This window comes from Mustela erminea, chromosome 16 (assembly GCF_009829155.1).
Source record: "Mustela erminea isolate mMusErm1 chromosome 16, mMusErm1.Pri, whole genome shotgun sequence".
Taxonomy (NCBI): Eukaryota; Metazoa; Chordata; class Mammalia; order Carnivora; family Mustelidae; genus Mustela; species Mustela erminea.
The window spans coordinates 77,272,860-77,295,817 of record NC_045629.1 but is presented as its reverse complement, the minus strand read 5'-3'; positions in this window follow the sequence as shown (position 1 = coordinate 77,295,817).

Here is a 22,958-nt window from a genome sequence, read left to right as displayed (position 1 = left end):
GACTGCATGAAAGGAGAATTGATCAGTGTGTGATTGTAACCTTAAAATAATAGTATTTTTAAACTAGTGGGTTAGCCCCGTGATGGCTATTAAGGAGGGCATGTAATGCATGGAGCACTGGGTGTTATACAAAAACAATGAATCATGGAACACTACAACAAAGAATTAATAATATACTGTATGGTGAGTAATGTAAATAATAAAAAAATAAAAACTAAATAAATAAAATAAACTGGTGACAAACACTGGTCTGATATTTACACATATTATTTAATTTAATCTTTTTAATGATCCTAAGAGGTAGACACCATCACCACCCCTATTTTATAAAGGATGAAATGGCACAGAGAAATTAATTAATTCACCCATGGTAGCACAGCTGGAAGGTGGTGGTTACTTGTATATCCATTCAAATGTATGTAATTTGATTCCTATATTAACATTTTCTTAACCAGCTCAGTAGTGAGAGGAGGTTATCTGGGAAGGAAGAAACAACCATGCTCAAGCCCCACTCCCCTAATACCAAATATCAAGGCCAGACTTGGGGAGTCTGAGTGACAATAGTACATCCTAAATGTCAGAAGGCCATGTGCCAACAGTAAGAACTTTGGTGTGAAAAAAATGAAATGAATGTCTCCCTAACAGCAGTCTCTACAGGTGTACTTTCTTTGTTGTTGATTTCTTACTTCATTGTCTTAAATTCAGAGAAAATACTCTCTGTGCCACTGATTCTTCCACTGATGGCCATTTTTTGTCCAAGTGGCTAACGAAGAATGTATGTTCCCTACATGACGCCAGGCTCTCTGCCTATCCTATAAAACTAGTCTGTATGTGTACATTAAATCAAGTTAACATTCCCTGCTTGGGATTCTAAGTTCTTCCTAAATGGCCATGTCTCTCATCGGATTGGGAATCTACCACCAGGGTTGCTGTTATCACCCATTCTCCCTAGTCCCTCCCTTCCTGACCCTTCATGGACTTTTGTTAGGAATTTTGGGACTTGCTCTTTGTTGTGTCCATATCTTCTGACCTTTTATTTTCTCCACATTGTTTCTCTGTGTTGCTTTCCGGGTAAATGTATGCAGTCCTATCTTCCAGTTTCCTAATTATTTCTTCCTTTGTGTACATTTGAGCTGTTGTGTCCATTGTGACTCAAATTACTGTGAGTGTATTTTTCATTCCTGCAAATGTTATTTGTTTTTCTACAAAAATATCTGTTTTGGTTTTTGTTTGTTTGGTTTCTGTTTTTTTTTTTTGTTTTGTTTTGTTTTTTACATCTTTTTTATTTTCAGCATAACAGTATTCATTATTTTTGCACCACACCCAGTGCTCTATGCAATGTCTGCCCTCTCTAATACCCACCACCTGGTTCCCACAACCTCCCACCCCTGCCACTTCAAACCCCTCAGATTGTTTTTCAGAGTCCATAGTCTCTCATGGTTCACCTCCCCTTCCAATTTCCCCCAACTCCCTTCTTCTATCTAACTCCCCTTTTCCTCCATGCTATTTGTTATGCTGCACAAATAAGTGAAACCATATGATAATTGACTCTCTCTGCTTGACTTATTTCACTCAGCATAATCTCTTCCAGTCCCGTCCATGTTGCTACAAAAGTTGGGTATTCATCCTTTCTGATGGAGGTATAATACTCCATCATGTATATGGACCACATCTTCCTTATTCATTCATCTATTGAAGGACATCTTGGTTCTTTCCACAGTTTGGCGACCGTGGCCATTGCTGCTATAAACATTGGGGTACAGATGGCCCTTCTTTTCACTACATCTGTATCTTTGGGGTAAATACCCAGTAGTGCAATTTCAGAGTCATAGGGAAGCTCTATTTTTAATTTCTTGAGGAATCTCCACACTGTTCTCCAAAGAGGCTGCACCAACTTGCATTCCCACCAACAGTGTAAGAGGGTTCCCCTTTCTCCACATCCCCTCCAACACATGTTGTTTCCTGTCTTGCTAATTTTGGCCATTCTAACTGCTGTAAGGTGTTATCTCAATGTGGTTTTAATTTGAATCTCCCTGATGGCTAGTGATGATAAACATTTTTTCATGTGTCTGATAGCCATTTGTATGTCTTCATTGGAGAAGTGTCTGTTCATATCTTCTGCCCATTTTTTGATATGATTGCCTGTTTTGTGTGTGTTGAGTTTGAGAAGTTCTTTATAGATCCTGGATATCAACCTTTTGTCTGTACTGTCATTTGCAAATATCCTCTCCCATTCTGTGGGTTGCCTCTTTGTTTTCTTGACTCTTTCCTTTGCTGTGCAGAAGCTTTTGATTTTGTTGAAGTCCCAAAAGTTTATTTTCGCTTTTGTTTCCTTTGCCTTTGGAGACATATCTTGAAAGAAGTTGCTGTGGCTGATATCGAAGAGGTTACTGCCTATGTTCTCCTCTAGGATTCTGATGGATTCCTGTCTCACATTGAGGTCTTTTATCCATTTTGAGTTTATCTTTGTGTATGATATAAGAGAAGAGTCGAGTTTCATTCTTCTACATATAGCTGCCCAGTTTTCCCAGCACCATTTATTGAAGAGACTGTCTTTTTTCCACTGTATATTTTTTCCTGTGTTGTCGAAGATTATTTGCCCATAGAGTTGAAGGTCCATATCTGGGTCCTCTACTCTGTTCCACTGGTCTATGTGTCTGTTTTTATGCCAGTACCATGCTGTCTTGGTGACCACAGCTTTGTAATAAAGCTTGAAATCAGGTAACATGATGCCCGCAGGGATTTATTTCTGAGCTACAAGGATGGTTCAACATTCACAAATCAATCAATGTGATAGAACAAATTAATAAGAGAAGAGAGAAGAACCACATCGTCCTCTCAATTGATGCAGAAAAAGCACTTGACAAAATCCAGCATCCGTTCCTGATTAAAATGCTTCAAAGTATAGGGATCGAGGGAACATTCCTGAACTTCATAAAATCTATCTATGAAAGACCCACAGCAAATATCATCCTCAATGGGAAAAAGCTTGTAGCCTTCCCGTTGAGATCAGGAACACGACAAGGATGCCCACTTTCACCACTCTTGTTCAACATAGTATCAGAAGTCCTAGCAACAGCAATCAGATAACAAAGAGAAATAAAAGGTATCCAAATTGGCAATGAAGAGGTCAAACTCTCTTCGCAGATGACAAGATTCTTTATATGGAAAACCCAAAAGACTCCACCCCCAAACTACTAGAACTCATACAGCAATTGAGTAACATGACAGGATACAAAGTCAATGTACAGAAATCAGTGGCTTTCTTATACACTAACAATGAAAATACAGAAAGGGAAATTAGAGAATCAATTCCATTTACTATAGCACCAAGAACCATAAGATACCTGGGAATAAACCTAACCAAAGAGGTAAAGGATCTGTACTCGAGGAACTACAGAACACTCATGAAAGAAATCGAAGAAGACACAAAAAGATGGAAGACCATTCCATGCTCTTGGTTCGGAAGAATAAATATTGTTAAAATGTCTATACTGCCTAGAGAAATCTATACTTTTAATGTCATTCTGATAAAAATTCCACAGGTATTCTTCAAAGAGCTGGAGCAAATAATCCAAAAATTTGTATGGAATCAGAAGAGACCCCGAATCGCTCAGGAAATGTTGAAAAACAAAAATAAAACTGGGGGCATCATGTTACCTGATTTCAAGCTTTGTTTTGTTTTTTTATAAGATTCCAACTCTGACCCACTTGTTGAGACATTTGTAATTAAAAAAAAAAAAAAATTAAGGGCACTGGGTGGCTCAGTCGGTTCGGGAACTGACTCTTGGTTCAGCTCCGGTCATGATCTCAGGATTGTGAGATCAATCCCTGCATCAGGCTCTCACGAGGCCTGGAGCCCATTTAAGGTTTTCTCTCTCCCTCTCCTTTTGCCCTGCCCTGTCCCCTCAAAAAGAAAAAAGGAAAAAAAAAATAAATGTACTTATTTTTCATCTATGTTACTAACATTATTAACTTAAGTTCTGGGGAGTCTAAATATCTTCCTGGCTTGTGTGCTTTATGTTTCTGCCATTCTCACTCTCTGTGGCTATATCTTCAGATGTTTTGTAAATTTTTAATCTTGAGTAGATTCACTCTGATTACATCTCTGAGAATGTCCCTTCCAGAGAAGATTGGGGACTTGTTTGTCTAATGCCTCTGGGACATTACAAGTCTGCTCCTGTTTTTGTGTTATGCTGTAAGTTTGGAAATCCTGGGCTATGTAGGCAATTGAAGACTTGAACCCCATCATGTCAGAGCTGTGCAGCCACATGGCAGATGCTTTGTGGATATTTATTAAGTGTAAGAAGAAGTGAGAAAGAAGACTGAAACCATGCATTATTTTCATGCTTTCTTTGAAAAAACATTTGCCAAAATCAAGCAAGTTTTTTTTTTTTTTTAATTGAGAATAATCCTAGCTCTTCCAGAGGGCATGTTCTCTAAAAGTGCTTAAATGCTGAAGTTTTGTTATTCCTATTAGTATTTGGCTAAATCAGTATTTTTTATATTCCCCTAATTAATCATTAAATACCAGAATTAAATGGGAGTTCAGAGGTCATGCAGACTGCCCCTTACCCTGTATGGGTCATGCTGCTTCTCTGAGGCCAAACATTTGCCAGATTGCTCCCAGAAAAAGATATAAATTGTTCCTATTGTACAGCGAATTGGAAACAGAAAAATGTGAATAGGAAAAAAAAAAACCTTGAAGCTCACATTTGCCTTACCCAGTGAGACTTTGTACCTTAGATCACTGATAAAACCATCCTGACAACATATTTTCTCCCCAAGGGCCACACTGTGGATAGTCTCTACCCACCCCCCCAAATGTGGGGCTCATTCTAAAGTAGCACCTAATGTGATTGAATAGCCCACTAGCCTCAGGCTCAAGGGTTTCAAAGGATTCAGTTCCATTCACCACACAAGCAGGGCATTTCAATGATTCTGGAAATTTTATTTGATCTTCTTAATGTTTGCTGATTCCTGAGGTGCAGGCCATTTTTATTAGTCCTGTCTCATCTTAGAAGCACAAAAACCAATCCCAGGGATAAGGGACTTCTGTTTTCACCACTCTGTTGAAATCCGGAGCACTTATCCTCAGGCAAGTCCTGGAAGCATTGGGTCAAGCACAGTGTTGGAAGTTTGCTAATGAGTGTGTCCCCCATCTACTCTTCCAAACTGCCTCTCCTCAACCTGCTCCTGATTCTTGGTTTGGAGACCTCATTTCCTTAAACAAGTCACTCTCTGTGGCCATGTGGCTTGGCCAGCACCAAGCATTACGTTTCCATTTGAATCCAAGGGTTTCCCATATTTTGAAGGATTACTTGTGATTACTTCCAGGATAGTCTCCTGCTTTTGGAAAAGAAGCTGCTTCTCTGCAGCCTGGCAGGCTGTGGGCACAAGGAGGCTTGCTGAGGGGCTCTTGGGTACTGTCTAGTTGACTACAGAATGATGGGACACCACATGTTGCTGAGAATGGCACCCCAGCCACTGAGCCCAAAAAATGCTGTGGGGGCCCCAGAGCTGTTCTTCTCCTACAGAAAATCCTTTCAAACTTTGCTTCCAGGAGTTAGGATGGAGCACAAACCACTCTTGAGTTGTCAGGGATCTGGGATCACGCCCCATGATCTTCCTCGAGTTTTGTGACCTGTAAGAGATAACCTGAAATTTCTGTACTTCAGTTTCTTTACCTGGGAAATGTGACAACTTACACCTGATGTCTCAGAAATTAGTTCTGACATGGAAGTTCTGTGACTCTGGTTGCATTGTTTGATGCAAAGGGAAAGTGAGCCTTGAGGACTAATATATCTTGTCTCAGGAACAGGGTCGGTATGTGACAGAACTGAGACCAGGGGCCCAAGCCCCTCACCTCCTCTGACCTCCATTTCCAGTCCTCTCCTTTTGAACCCCACTCCCCAGCAAACCCAGGAGTGTTTTTGTCAGCTTCTATGGCAAAGGGAGGAGTTTGGAGATGCAGAACTGAATTATTCATCTTTTCTTTATATTAAACTATGTCATTGTTGTGGATTGGTCACCATGCACTGATTGCCTTGGTCAGCTCCATTTGGGGTTCCAGTGATACTGCTCTTGGGTGGAGAGAGGGACACCCCTCCTTCCCTTCCTTTCCCAAATCCTCAGATGCCTAAGTTCAGATATCCCCACCTGTGCGATCAGCACTGACAAAATCACTCATCTCTCAGTGTTGAGATCAAGGGCTGATAGCATTAAAAAGCACTGGCCATTTGATTCGAAACCTACAGAAGGTCTGGTGCATCGAGAGAAGAAAATTCTGGTCTTGAAGTTCTGGGTTCCTACCCCATTTGCTACTGTCCGACTGGCCATGTTCAAATTATTTCACATCTTTGACTTTATCTGTCCTATCTATCAAATTAGAAATTTTCAATTAACAAACTTAAAGTTCTTTCATGATCTAAAAAAGGGTTCCTTGGGCACCTGGGTGGCTCAATTGGTTAGGTGTCTGCCTTCGGCTTGGATCATGATCCCAGGGTCTTGGGATTGAGTCCCACATCCTTGCTCCTTGCTCAGTGGGGAGTCTGCTTCTCCCTCTTTCCCTGCCCTCCACCCCCACTTGTGAGCTCTCTCTCTCTATCTCTCTAATAAATAAATAAAAATCTTAAAATAAAATGAAATAAAATAAAATAGGGCTTCTTAACCTTGGTGCTACTGAACTATTGATAATTCTTTGGCTCGGTAATTCTCTATTTCAAGGACTGCTCTGTGCACTGTAGGCTGTTTACCAGCACCACTGGCTTCTGTCCACCCCCAGAAGTTTTGGTAACCCCCCAAAAAATGTCTCTAGTTGCTGCCACATGTCCCCTGAGGGACAAAATCTGCCCCATTGCAAATCATGAGTCCGATGTAATGGGGTAGAACTATAATTAGTGCATTTTCTCCAGTACACTATTATTTGGGGGATACAAATTAAAAGAAAAACAGCCCTCAGATTTCTCTTTCATTAATTTTGCCAGAATTTTTTGTGGAGGGTTGGAAGGACTTTCAGAAGTTTGTTGCCTGGATCTAGAAGTATTAAGCCATTATCTACTTTAGATAATACCTGGATTAATTGTACATTGATGAGTTCAAAATAATCTCATCAGAGGTTAAGCTAAAGGGGCAGAACACAGAAGAGATAAATCAGAAGAGGCATGACATGGAAGAAATGCTGCCAGGAAGCACGCTTCTCTACCTGTCATGTGACCCACCTGGACTGCCGCTCACTCTCTGGACTGTGCCCTCCAAATGCCGTTTGTGAAAATGCCATGTGCTGTTCAAGGTTCATCTCACATACCATTTGTTCCATGAAGCCTTCAGTGATGCCTGCTGGCAGAAAAATTTTATTTACTTCTGGAGACCCATGTAAATGTGTTTGCTTTTCCACAGTCAGTGTTTGTCATGGTCCCAACCCATCCCATGTCCGAGATCCCAGGGTGTCTCTGTCCATCGCTGTGTTCTGCCCTCACCCTGAATGGCCCTGCCTCATCTCTCCTAAACATGCTCCAGTCCAGGACCTAATTTTCCTAATTTTTTCTCTCTCTCCCTCTGCCCCTCCCTCTGTCCTCTGGTAAAAAAAAAAATCTATAAATAAATAAATAAATAAATAAAAATTTTTAAAAAATTAAAAATAAAAATATTAACACATAGCTTAAACATTTTATATAAATATATAACTATCATGTTATCAAGTGTGATGTAGACCAAGCCTGTTGCTTTGAGGTTTCTTTACTAGAGGTCTGCCTTATTTTTCTTGCATAAATGACATGCATAAAGGATCCTCTACTCTTTCCAGTTTTTCTTTCTTTAGAGTGGAGAGAATTTCAGACTTGAGCTCCAGCCTCAATGCAGACATCTAGATTTTGATGAGGCCACCCTGAACTTTTGTCTAATTATAATGACTGCATCTAATTTTCCAGCAATTTTTAAAGCAATATGTATTATTTTTTAAAGTCTTTGCAAGGTGCAAAGTTTTTCATCATAGTTTTCTTAGATGTATTATCTCTTTCTGCATTTCCATATCTTTGGCTTATGAAACAGTTTTCAGAAAAAAAGGAAGATTCTTAGCACATGGTCTACCTGTTGGGAGTAGTAGAGATCCTCAGTGAGAGCCAGCTGTGGGCGAGAGCTCATCCTGCAGATAGCTTCAGTCTAGAATGCCTCACAGGGGTCGGTTATATTGGTTAACCAGACAGCCTTTTAAATAGACTAAGTTCAGGAGAGCTGTTGCTATAAACGTTTCCAAGATTCAATTAAATAAAACTGAGAAGTATAAACAGTTCTGGGTAGTGACCGTCCCTGAGCACCGCAGCTCACAGGTGCTGCCAAGATGTCTGAACAGAAAACAGAACAAAAACAAGATGTAATGTGACTCCTCCCCTCACTGTCTAGATCTTGTGGTCTTTATTGTTCCTTGTGGAGATGTATCCCGCACCTCTGCACGCAAAATGTCTCCTGAATCTCAGCCTGCAATGCCGGGTGAAGACCTGTGCTTTACCTGTGGTCACCGTCCTGCAGCCAGTCCCCAGTTTCCAGGGACGACAAGGAAGGGAGATGCAGCCAGTGTGCTCCCTTAGCATCTCAGCTCATATTGACAGGGGAAGTCATCGTCTTTGGCCAAGTGTGTTGCTTTGGGTCTGAGAATGGGAGCTGGTGAGAAGAGAAATGGACACCAGCCCACACAGCCCCAAATGCCAAATCACTATTACCCAGGGACAGCCCTGATGTGGAGGAAGCTGACTGAAAAAATAAACCATGGGGGTGGGAAAGGGCATTATTCCCCTTACTTAAGTGGCCAGCCCCCTCCAGCACACTCACGGTGCTTGGAAATTCTGAGTCTCTGGAGTTCCAGCCCAGGCCATGGTTTTGGAGCTGTCCAGAGCTGGCTCCAAATCAGTGTGGAATTGGCTGGACCTTGTTTCCCAGCACATCCTAGAACCATCTGGTATGAGGCAACATGCTGGGTTTTAAAAGCCTGGGTAGAAAACCACATCTAGAAAGCCAAGACAGGGAGATGCCAGAGGACTGAGGGAGGATGGGAGGATTGTGCATCCAGGCACAACTGTGATAGAAATGAAGATGGTGATCTGCGTCCCTCTCCCCCAATAAGTGAGGGTAACTTGGTCAAGATCAGTATTATAACTATTGGTTATAACTATTACTGGGACCTCATGTTTACACCTGGAGATATGCATCCTACAAAAGAGGGTTAACACAATTATGAAAAATGCAGTGGCAGATGCTGTATGAGGTGATTAACCAGTTAACAATCGTCCCCTTTCTCAAAATGGCTGCCCGCCTGGGAGAGTGAACATCTAGGCCATTCCAGGCTGCAGTCTTCAGCAGTTGGTGGTTAGACCGGGTGTAGATCTTCGACCCAAGTGTGGTAACTCACTTCCTCCCTTGACAATTTGGAATTGGGTGAGTGATGTGGGTGGTCAGCAGAGAAGATGGTATCGTGGGAGCTGTGGAGTGGCCATTGTTGTCTCTTTATGAACTCAGAAGAGTGGAGGAAATCAGTCTATGGAAGCAGTGATGATGAGAGATGGTGGAAAGTGGAAAGAGACTTTTGTCTGAATTCTTGATGCATTTCAGGTGCTGATTTCCAGAAACTTCTTCAAACCTAGTTTCATTCCCAACCTTGATTTAAAAGACAATGTTGTATTTTTTTTTAATAATTCACTTGATTTCTGTTTACAAAGTGTTAACAAAATGTTAAAATTATAAGCATTTTCATATTCTAAATGTTTACTATGCACCAGATAATTACTTTAAGTGGATTACTATAGACTGATATATGGCTCCCCCTTCAAATTCATATGTTGAAGCCTTAACCACCCATGTGACTGTATTTGGAGATAGGAATTTTAGGAGATAATTAGGATAAATGAGATATTAGGGATGGAGTCTTAACCTGATAGAATTAGTGTCCTTATAAGAAGAAGCTCTGTGCACACTAACTAAAGAAAATCCAGGTGAAGACACAGTGAAAAGTTGGCCATTCTCAAACCAGAAAGAGTCTTCACCAGGAACAAACCAGCCAGCACCTTGAACTTGGACTTGATCAGCCCCAAATCTGTGAGAAAATAAATTTCTGCTGTTTAAGCAAGCTGGGTGTTCTGTTAACGAAGCCTGAGCTAATACACTGACGTTCATTATCTCATTTAACACTATCAACCATTTGTTGAGATCAATATCATCTTGCTTCACAAATAGGAGACAGAGGCTCTGAGAATTTCACTAACTTGTTTGAGCTCATTCTACAGAAGTAGGATTTGAATCAGGTCTTTCTACCCCAAAGCCTTGGCTTATTAATACTGCTTCTTATCTCAGGAGTTGGATCCCTGAACAGGCAGCTCCAGACTCAGACTGTTTCTCAGAAATAATACTAGCCACAGAGGGAGAAGAGGGGTGGAACCTGGTGGAAAACCATGAGGGGTCCAGGGAAGCCTCCAGAGTTGAAGACCATGGGTGAACAGATGGGCTGTTGCTATTTCTGAGTGGGAAATCCATTTCTGGTCAAATCCATTTCCTCACTTGTCTGAAGGAAGCAGCCCCAGAGGCTGTGGATGAGGATGGCCCGCAGCCCTGTGGTCCTGCAGTGCAGTGACTCTGTGTTCATCCGTGTGTGCCTCGGAGCCTTGGCCAGAATTCTGGCTGCGGGGAGACAGCCCTGTAGTAGACTCAGCTTCAGGGCAGCCATCTCTGCCTCAGGCAGAACATTTCCACCGGCCTATCCTTTCCCAGGAGCAGCGGGAGGCAGACGTGCTCACAGGCAGAGGATGACAGACTCATAAATAAGCTCGAAATGTCAGCTCAGGACAGGCACTGACTTAAGCTGGAACAGTTCTCTTGCTTTTCCTCAAAGGCATTTTGGTTTTATTTATTTTTTTTTTTTTAAGGGAAGCCTCTTCGCCCAATGTGGGGCTTAAACTTCCCACTCCAAGTTCAAGTGTCACATGCTCTCCTGACTGAGCTAGCTAAGTGCTCCTCCTCCAAGATATGGGGTTTTTAAAAAGCTTTATTTAGTTTGTTTGAGAGAATGAGAGGCGGGAGGGGACGAGGGGAGAGAGAGAAACTCCAGCAGACTTCCTGTGGAGCATGGAGCCTGTCTCGGGGCTGGATTCCAGGATCCTGAGAACAAGACCTGAGCCAAAATCAAGAGTGAGATGCCCAATTGACTGAGCCACACTGGGGCCCCCCTAAATATGGAGGATGGCCCATTTTTTTTAGCCCATTTCAAAATTTGAAATTTTTTAATTTCATTGAGGCAATTATAGATTTGCCTTCAGTGTTAAGAAATAATAGAGAGATCCCATGTCCCCTTCCCCTTGGTGGTAACGTCTTGCACAACTCTTGTTCCACATCACAACCAGGATGTTGACATGGATACAATCCTGATCTTACTCAGATTTAGCCAGGTTTTCCTTCTACTCATGAGGGTGTTTAGCTCTGTGGGGGTCGTGTGTACTCCCCGACAGTGAAGGTATAAAATGGTCTGTCACCACAAGAATCTCCCCTATTCCTTTTTTAGAACCACACTCACTTTCATTCCCCCCCGCCCCACCCCAGCCCCTACAGCCAACCACTAATCACATCTCCATTTCAGTAACTTTGTCATTTCAAACTATTATATAAATGGAATCATAGAATGTGCAACCTTTTGATATTGACTATTTTTTAAAGATTTTATTTATTTATTTGACAGAGAGAGAGAAATCACAAGCAGGCAGGGTGGGGGGGAAGCAGGCTCCCTGCTGAGCGGGGAGACCAATGTGGGGCTCAGTCCAAGGATCCTGAGACCATGACCTGAGCCGAAGGCAGAGGCCCAACCCTCTGAGCCACCCAGGCGCTCCATGAGATTGGTTATTTTTTTACGCAGCATAATTCTTCAGACATCCAACAAGGTGGTTGTGCATATCAATAGTTCATTGCTTTGCATTTATCAATAGTATTCCGTGGTAGGGATGGACCATGGTTTATTCAATCCTTTTTTTCATTCAAGGCCATCAGAGTTGTTTCCAGTTTTGAAATATTATGAATAAAGCTGATAAAACATTCATGCATAGGCTTTTTGTGAACATATGTCTTTAATTTTGTAAGATAAATATTCAGGAGTGCAAGTGCTGGATTGTAGCATGCAAACCCATGATGATGGGGGCCATGTCTTTGTCATCAATAAATGTATATCCAGAGCCTATCTTAATGCCCAACATAGAACCAGTAATCAATAAATTTTAAAGATCAATAAGTGTGTATTAAATAAAAGAATAGACTTACTTTCAGTAATTTTTGAAGATTCATTTTGGGCTTTATCTCCTCCAAAAGTCTTCTGAATATCCCAGGAGACATCTTCCTTCTCTCGGTGGAAATTTAGATTCTGTGTGAAATTATCTGCTTATGTGCATGTCTCCTTCTCCAGATAGTGACCTCTTTAAGGAACAGGGTTGTACTGTTTATCTTTGTAGCTGTAACACTTAGCACATTGCCTGTCCCATAAGATATGATCAATAAGTAAATGTTGAAGGGGAAAAAAACCCGCTAGATTATCTGTCTTTTCCTTAGATATATTGATCCCCTGGAGCCATCAGGATCTCTTGTATTTCTGTAATTTTATAACCTGGGAAGAAAGAACACAGACATTTCATAGAAGAGCCAAACCCTTGAGTGCCAGGAAGCTTCTTCTGGCTTCAAGGGGTGGCATGATTCATATCACAGACATATTTATCTCTACACTGCTCTCTGTCACGTTCAAATAATGGTGGAAAGGGGAAAAGAAAAACTGATGTTAAAATCTGTTGCTTGTGAGAAAGACAACTATCATATGATCTCCCTGATATGAGGAAGTGGTGATGCAACATGGGGGCTTAAGTGGGTAGGAGAAGAATCAATGAAACAAGATGGGATTGGGAGGGAGACAAACCATAAGTGACTCTTAATCTCACAAAACAAACTGAGGGTTGCTGGGGGGAGGGGGGTTGGGAGAAGGGGGTGGGATTATGGACATTGGGGAAGGTATGTGCTTTGGTGAGTGCTGTGAAGTGTGTAAACCTGGTGATTCACAGACCTGTACCCCTGGGGATAAAAATATATGTTTATAAAAAAAAAAATCTGTTGCTTGTTCTTCAGGGCTCTAGGAAGATTAGATGGAGATTATAGGTGTCAGTCACATCTCCTCATGGTTTCTAGAATGTGAACTGTAAATTAGTGAATGTAATCTAAGCCAAATAGGTATTGCCACATGTATTATTTTGTTCCCCTAAGTGCATGACTCCTTGCCAAGTGTGTGGAGAATGAAGCTGAGCTGGAGACTCAGTGGGGGAAAATAAATCTTTTCAGCCCACCAGATCCCCAGAAGAAGACTCATCTGACCATAATTCCTGGTGGCAGCCAGAGAAATAGGAAAAGAGGAAACAGAGCCTGGGCCAGGACCACCAGAAGGAGGCTCCTGGTAGTCTGCCTACCACAAGGAGCCTGGAAGTATAAAAGGAGAATGCAAGGCCTAAGTGGTGGCAGAGGCAGAGAGAGATAGGACAAGTGAAGGGTTAGAAACTGGAACTGAGACTTCCTGAATAAGGTCTGCTCCCTCCAAGAGTTTCCAGAGAAAATAATTCTGCTCACTAGCAGCAAGCAAAAGAACAAGAAAGATTGTCTGTGGGACAGGAGAAGACTCCCCAAGTCCTGACTCACATGTGTGCTGCATTTTGATTTATCTTTTATTTATTCTCCTTGTGCAGTCTGGGGAGCAGAAGCTAAGAAACTAAAGACATCTTGGGTTGATAGCACTTTGGGGTAGCTTATGGGAGTATAAGGGTACCCCTATGGTGGTGCACATCTAGACATCCAAGTCCTTTTATTTTTTTAAAGATTTATTTATTTATTTGAGAGAGAGAGAGAGTGTGTGTGTGTGTTGAGCTGGGGGAAGGGGCAGAAGGAGAGGAAGAGAATCTCAAGCAGACTCCCCACTGGGTACAGAGACTGATGCAGGGCTCAATCTCATGACCCTGAGATTGTGGCTTGAGCCAAAACCAAGAGCCAGACACTCAAACCACTGAGCCACCTAGGGGACCCCCCAGACCTCCCAAGGATTCCTAAAGGTAAAGCCTCTCAGAAGATAACCTGACAACCCAAAACTACAAGATGCAGAAGGATGTGTGTCACCATGGGTGTGAATCGGCAGACATGTTATCAGAATTAGTTTCTGTAAAACTACAGGTTTAGAACTGTGAGATACAAAATATGAATTATGTGTTAGAAATGTTGAAAGAAATAAAAAATGAAAAACACGAGACAGAAATAATATACCACGGATGAAGTTCCAGACATGTTTAAAAAGAACAAATAGATCCTCGAGAGAAGAAAACACGATCATTGAAATTTTAAAAGGTATTTTAGGCAAATGTGAAGAGCAATGGATTAGGCATAACTATGGAATTTTACAGAGAGGGCTGAAGAAATTAACAAGAGCGTAGAACAGAGAGATGAAGAGGTAAAATGTGAAGGAGAGGAAGAAGAAAAGCAGAGCAGAAGGGGAAAGTCTAGCTTAATTTAATTGTTCCAGGAAAAGAAGAACGGAGGAGAAGAATTGACGATGAAATTCACAAACCATCAAGTATACGGAGCCGACCTGATGGGAGAGGAATCTACGCTTAGACTCTTTATAGCCAAACTGCTGAGCATCAAGGATAAAGATAAAAATCTTAAAGATAACCCGAGAGAAATGTCAGATTACTAAAAAGGGATAGCAGTTCGACTCATAGTTTTCTCCAAGGGAGCCAGAAGACAGTGGGGAAAAAAATCTCTTCAAAGTGCTGAGAGGAAAAACTACTTCTGTAACATTTCATGCCCAGCATTATTATTATTCCAGAGTGAAGGTGACATGAACCGACTGTCACCGAAAGAACTGTGAAAATTATAGCTCACGAGGAAAAAACCTGACCTGAGAGAGAAAGCCTGAGAAGCAATAAGGAAGTGATGATAAGAAATTATATGTGGGCAAGTCTATGTCGACACTGATGATCTAAAACAACAATAATAGTAGTTAAAATTTGCTTGGGCAAAACAAGGTGAAACTAAAATATCCAATATTTTATATATTTATGGAAGGAGATGAACTGGTTTTTGCATGTTGTGATAGAATAGTAGAGGTATGATTAATTTTATATTCTATTAATTCATTACATAGGTAAAAAATTTAAGGATAATGAAGGAAAGGAAACACATGCGGTATATATATTTGAGATTGGTAGAAAGAATGAAAACTAAAAATAAAAAGGTTATTTTAATAGGAAATAAAGCAAGAAATAGAGAGATAGAATCATAGAAAAACAAGTTAAGTAGAAAAAAAATACAATTGTAGAAATAAAGCCACATATTTATGTAAATATATATATTCTTTATATACATAAGGGCAATAAATAGCAAAATAATAGAAATAAATTCAAATATATCAGTAATCACAAAAGCTTATTCAATTAATCATTTATTTATTCTTTCAATGAGCTTCTTGTTAATAGCCTACTATGTGGTTGGCTTGCTCTAGTAATGGAGAAAATTTACTAGCTATTAAATATTTCCAGATAGGATAAAAAGCCCAATCTAGCAGTATATAACATAACAGAGACTGATCCCAAAGATGCGTGAATTCAAAGAGGGATGAACACGACCTACACAGGCAAATGAGAAACAAAAGGATATTGTTGCTATAATGCAATCTGACAAAATAGACTGAAAGCAAAAGTATTATCAGAGAGACATATATAATATAGCAAAAAAATCTTCAACTTAGCAGAATATTCACAATTCTAAACTTGTATACAGTTGATAATGTAACTTTCTCTCTATATACACATATATTTTAAAGATTTTATTTATTTATTTATTTATTTATTTATTTATTTATTTATTTATGAGAGAGAGTGAGAGTGAGTGTGTGTGCAAGCAGGGAGAGGGGAAAGGGAAAGAGAGAATTTCCAGCAGGATCCATGCTGAGTGTGGAATCTGACTCAGGGCTCTGTCTCATGACCCTGCGATCATGCCCTGAGCTGAAACCAAGATCTGGATGCTTTACTGGCTGAGCCGTCCAGGAGCTCCATAACTCAAAATATATTTTAAAAATGGACAGAATTACATAAATGCATGTACATGTCCAGATTAATAGTGGGAAGTTTTAATATAATTTGTTAAAATAAATGATATTCAAGGAGAAAAAAAATTTGTAAGAAAATAGAAGATTTAAACAATACAATTTATGAAATGATCTACTGAACATATAAAGAAACCTTGTATCCAAAAATTGGAGAATACACATTATTCTCAATATATGGGGAACACTTAGGAGTACTCTCAATCCATCAGGCTATAAAGGAAACTTTTTTTTTTTTAGTCTTTTTTAAAAAAATATTTTATTTATTTGACAGAGATCACAAGTAGGCAGAGAGACAGGCAGAGGGGGAAGCAGGCTTCCTGCTGAGCAGAGAGGCCAATGTGGGGCTTGATCCCAGGAACCTGAGGATCATGACCTGAGCCAAAGGCAGAACCTTAACCACTGAGCCTCCCAGGCACCCGAATAAAGGAAAATCTTAACAAATTCCAGAAGTTCTTTGGTAAACACATCATTTTACAAATTATAAAATTAACAGATATAAATAAAAATAATGGTACATTTGAGAATTTAGCACAATTCCTAAATAATTAATGGTCAAAGAATAAAATATAAGAAAAACAAGAAAACACTGAGGACCAAAAGGTGGTTTAAATACTACCAAAAAACTAATATGAATATAAAATTGTGCTTGGAAAAAAATTCATTTATTCATCCATTCAGTACATTTGTATTATGTGTCCATGCTTATCTGGGTCCATTCAAAAGCAGTTAAGATACATCAGTGAGGGGCGCCTGGGTGGCTCAGTGGGTTAAGCCTCTGCCTTCGGCTCAGGTCATGATCCCAGAGTCCTGGGATCGAGCCCCACATCGGGCTCTCTGCTCAGCGGGGAGCCTGCTTCCCTTCCTCTCTCTCTGCCTGCCTCTCTGCCCACTTGCGATCTCTGTCTGTCAAATAAATAAATAAAATCTTAAAAAAAAAAAAAGATAAATCAGTGAACCAATTAGACAAAAATTCTGCCTTCATAGAGTTTATATATCAGTGAATGGACAATTATGATAGAAAGGCATTTGTCATGAATATTTTGCCAGGTCCTTAACTATAGATTAAAAGTCTCATTTTCCAAAGCCTTATTCATAACATCGTTTTAGTTGTTTAAAATATTTGCCATTACTCTAAGTGGTATCTACAGTGTGTCTCTCTGCTTCCCCTCTCTGAGGGAGGAGAAGATTCCAGTCCCGCTGCCATTAGGTCTGCCCATTGGAATTGTTGTTGTCCATTGTACTGTGTATTGAACTGGGAATCACATATGCCAAGCAGAACCTTGACGAAGCATCACTTGTTTCTATGCCCGGTGTTTTATTTTTGCCACAGCCCACCATGATCTCTGATGGAAACTGCTTCTTCAGCCTGGATCCTGGGAATGGAAAGGATGGAGAGCAGAGCCTCACCTGCTCACATGGACATGAACATGAAGAAAATCTTGCTTTTGTTTTGCTTTGTTTAAAGCTTCCAGGACTTTTTAGATTATTGTTATAATTGCACGTACCCGACTGAAAGACAATTGATGCAACATATATCAAAAGATATTCAGCTGTTTTGCCATGATACACTTATAGATTATGTCAATTTTCTACACTTCAAAAAAATTATGGCTTTTTACAATTCAAATAGTCTTCTATGTGGTTCATTTTGGAACTCATTTTAGAAACATTCTTCATGTAGTTGCAGTTTAGTAAAAGGTGGGGCGCTAAGTGAGAATTCCAGCTGCACCAATTTCTTGCTGTGTAGCATTATTTAAGATTCTGGGCAAATAGAAAAGATACTTGGCTTCTCTGACCCCTCAGTTTTTCTCCTTATAAAACTGAAATGGGGAGAATCGTGATAACAACAATAACAACAACAATAATAATACGTCTTTCATGAAGAGGTTGTAGAAGTGAGACACTATACAATCAAAGCCATTCAAAACTCATGAGATAGATGTGTCAGTTACTGGAGATTCTCTTCTGAGTCATACTGTTCAATGGAGCTCTGCCAATGCTGGATGAATGGCCATGTCTCCTATGTAAATCTTCCTGTGAAATCATGATGCTTGTAATACTTAAAGGTGATGTTTCCATCACAGGCAAGGGCTAAGTTATCTGGGGAGCTTGAGAAGCTGGTTAATTCCTCTGCCTTCCTATGAGTCATTCTGCCACTTGATGCCAGGGGATTAGTGGCTCCTAATTAGGGTAATGTAGGCAGAGCATTTGGGCTTATTTCGAGCACAGATAACAGGAGGGAGCTGAGCGAGATCACTCAATAATTCATCAGTGTTTTTCATGAAGAATTTAGAAAAGCATAGAAATTATTTAACTACATTTGTTAATGATAAAGCATAAAGTAATTCAGACACACCAAAGTCTTAAGGAAAAATAGTCAGCTATGGAGAAAAAGTGTGCCTTTTCACTAATCGTAAGTTGCACTGTGGTCAGGTTTCTAAGTAAAAAATATTATTATCATAGATCAGTGGTTAAAATGAACCAGTATGATAGGCATACACTTTATCAATGTTTAAGAGGAAACATGTGGAAGACCACATTATTGCCAGCGTTTGTACGTGCATGTGTGGTGTGTTTGTGTGTCTGTGTGTGTGTGATGGTTCACTTCACTCCAGTAAACTTCATATCTCTCTATTTTCACTCTTAAAGTATTGAACATTTAGGGGTTTTTTGGTTTGCTTGTTTGTTTATTCCATTTCTAGTTTTTCACAGAAACATTCATGGGCTTATACCTGATTTTCTCAATCTGCATGATATATTGGTAGTGGGCCGAAAATCGGAAGAAAGAGATCTTAGAGGAGCATGGGAAACACATTTTGTGTCCTATCCGATAAGTATGCCAAGCACCTAATGTTTGTGGGGCTGGGGGCTCACCACTGCAGTCCCCCGACCATCTGTCCACAGGTCTGAGAGGGTCTTCATGGCAATGACACATGGAGAGAGAACAGAGCTGCATCCCAATCGAGAACATAAAATTGTGCCTTTACCACTTGTCCCCTGGCCTGCTAGATAACTGCCCTCCACTAAGGGAAGGGGTTTTATTTAATAGTCAGTTATCTCCTTATCCTCTACGTTTCTGCCAAAGATCATTCGTCCCTTTGCTCCCACCTACATGTCTTCTCATGCCTTCTTATCTTGGTGAATTCAATCTTCTCGCTCAGTCTGGTTTTTCACTCCTGCTCCAAGACCCATGACCTCTCTCTGTCTTCTAGAAATTTTTCATTTCTTGAACCCTTATTCCTTAAAGTCTTATCCAATACTGTCATCTCAGTAAATCCCTCCCTATTCTAAAATGATGCAAGATAAGAGAGAGGTCCACAAATTTTGTGGACCGTATATCCCACCCATGAAAAATTTTCTAGAAATCCCCCAATGGATGCACACTTATTTCTTTCAGATCATGTGCAACAGCTATTATATTATACAATGAACAACAAGAAGTTGTCAGTGACCAACGTTCTAAATATGAGATGTGGTCATTTCATACAGTTTAGCCTATTATGTTATAACAGTGTCCCAAAATATAAATGGATAAGGAATGATACAAAGCTGGAATAAATGATGTTTTTAAAACAATGCCATTTCAGTCTATATTCTTCCTGGCACGGGAGCCTTTTTCTTTGCTGAAGCACATCATTATTAATAACGTTCTGCACATTTAGGTGTTAAACGTCTTTCTCGTTGTGATGGCTTTATAATACTCTTGTTAGCTAATATCTCAAGGCTCACTCATCACTCAAAGCAAGATTTATCATTAAGAGTAGTGGCTCTTAAATCCATATTTTGAATAACTGTGCCATTATCTCATCGCCCACACCTTTTGGGCATTGTTATTATTATGTTTAAGCCGAGATTTCTTTGCAGAATTTTTTTTTTTAAGATCACTTATTCATGTTGTAGTAGTTAAGTTGTCAAAACTACATGTAATCAGGGAATCCTCCTCAGTAGGCACACAGAAATTGCAAGACAGCAGAAGAAGCTGTAAGTAAATTAATGTGTATGTGCAACTTTTAAGTTCTCTGTTGAAAGAACCACCACTTGTCCCTGTAAAATGTTATCATTTGACATGTCAACCAAGTCAGAGGCTCAGTGCCAATCTGCACGTTAAATATGCGTAAACTTCTATTTACTTTTTACTTATACTTTAAAAAAAAAGAGGAGAGAAATTTCTAGCATTTTCTTTGCAAATCCAAGGGGCTCTATAGCGCATCCCATTTTGAAAAGCACGTTCCCCCCCGCCCCGTTTCTATTTTTTTTTTTTTTTTCAGGAAATTGTGAGAGACACTTATATAGCTCACAAGGGCCCAAAGTGAAATATCTTTTATGAGAATGGAGAAATGACCAGACTTCATTTTTGGTAATTTCCTTTCGATTCAGAGGTTACTGATAACGCCGCTTTTGAAATGACCACCTCCCTGGTGTTGTCTACTCACACACCAAATGCTACAATAACAAGTTCTGACTTAGGAATCGCAGGTTTTCCTGAGGTCAGGTGTGTACCTTTGCCAGCTGGTGACTTGAACAACTTGCTGAAATTTTGTGGGCTTTGGTTTTTTTCTTAGTAAATGGTGGTGGGAGGCAGGAAGATATTGTGAAGTAGACCTCTGTGGGGATTCTCATCCAAGAGCGATTTCTTCTGCCCACTGTGCTCCATAAGCTTTCCACCCTGGGCAGAACTGATGGAACTGGGGAGCTCCTGGCTGACGCCATGCTTACCAGAGTCTCTTTTCTTGGAATTTAGGATTGGAGCACAGCATTAGGCAGCCATGTAGTTGGGTACAGTGCCTAACTAAGAGTCAAGGCTGTTTCACATCGGGCCTAAGAGGCCATTTGCTTGCCATATGCAGGGAGAAACAAGAAAAACTTGTTTGCAGAGAGATGTGGGTAAAGCCAATCAGCAGTGGGAGACAGGGGGAGGGGGCAGCTAAACAAGCCTTCAGAACCAAGTTGAAGGACAACTCTAAGACTCTCTTGCCTTAATCCTTGCCTACTTAGCTTCTCAAGGGAAAATGATAATTTCTCTAAATGGACTCACTAGATAAGTGTCAGAAATGAAAGACTAAAAAGCTTTCATGGAAGGAGGCAGAGAGCACAAAATGATATTTTGGCTATGTCCAAAATCTAATCATAAGGTGCTTCCCTTGCAAGACTATAATTATAGCAGAGTTTACCCTGAGTTGCAGCCAGTCATTAAAAAAGCAATTATTGCCAGAAGCCCTTGTTCTCTGGCTGAAAGTTGAATGGGAAATTTAATAGTATTATGAGAATTTTTTCCCTACTAAACTAATTCTAAGAAATGGTATAAATTGAATGTGTGTTTATTTTTTTTAAGAGAAGCTTATCTTAATTGAGTTTTTCATAATTGTGTTCCGCTGGTTACATCTGAAATGGAAATTGCGGGAATGCGTTGGGAAGCAAGCACTAGAGTACCTAAATTATTTGTCTCCATACTTTGCCCGGGGCCTTCTCTCCCATCATCTCAAGATGCCCCAAGGCACTCGACGCTGCAAACAGAGGTTGCGTTGGCTCTGTTGTTGATTACTACCAAGATATTTATAAAATTCAGAATAATGAGAAGAGAGTATTATGGGAAGGAATCTTTCCAATTCTGGATGGCTGTAATCCACATGGGAATCCCTGTGTGTGTGTGTGTGTGTGTGTGTGTGTGTGTGTGTGTAACATCTGGATAAATGATTGGGATTATCAGTGAGAATACCATGTATTGACCATGAAATAAAGTACAATTGTAATGCTCAGAGTATTGCTTATATTACGCAGTTAATCCTTATAATGTTGACAGTATCACGCTAATTTTAAAAGGAGGAAAATTAACCTGAGATGGGATAATTAAGTTGTCCAAAGCCAAGACATAAACAGATGATGGAGTAGGGGTCCTAACGTCTGTGAGGAAAATAAATGTTTAAATTGGAAGACTATTAATAATGATGTATATAAAGCCTTCCTTTTAAGATTTTATTTTTTTGACAGAGAAAGAGAGAGAGTACAAGCAGGGGGAGTGGCAGACAGAGGGAGAAGGAGAAGCAGACTCCCCGCAAAGCAGGGGGAGCCCAATGCGGGACTTGGACCCAGGACCCTGAGATCATGACCTGAGCTGAAGGCAGCTGCCTAATCAAATGAGTTATCCAGGTACCCTAAAGTCTTCCTTTTATGAAGTCTTCCTTTTTAAAGTCTTCCTTCCTCTTAGTTAGCAGACTTCAGTGGGTTACAACTTTGGATCAAATTTTTCTATTGGTTAAAAAAAAATCCCCATGTTACATTATTTATATGTTGCATGGAAGTTCAATGACAAATGAAAGAAGGAGGGTGCCTTTCAGGGATCCTTTGTTTAAAAGTGACAAAAACATTTTTAAAAAATCTTTTTTAAATTGAGCTATGATTGGCATTAAGTATATATTAATTTAAGGGGTACAGTGTAATGATTTGATATTTGTATATATTGCAAAATAATCACCACCATGATCACCACATACATAAGTCACCATGTTCAGTTACAAAAATTTTTCTTTTGTGTGGAGAACTTTCTAGATCTACTCGGCTAGCTCCTTTCAAATATGCGATATGCTCTCAGAAAACAGAATCAACACAAGTGTACTGTATCCTCATGACTTACTCATTTTCTTGGGCTATCGCTGACCTGCTTCACTGTCCTGAGTTTAAGGTGTGCTACAGAAAGTTTTGACTCATGTGGATTGTGAAATGGTTATTGTGAGAAATTTAGTTAGCATCCGTCATCCCATAAGGTACCATAAAGAAAGCAAAAAAAAAAAAAAAAAAAAAAAAG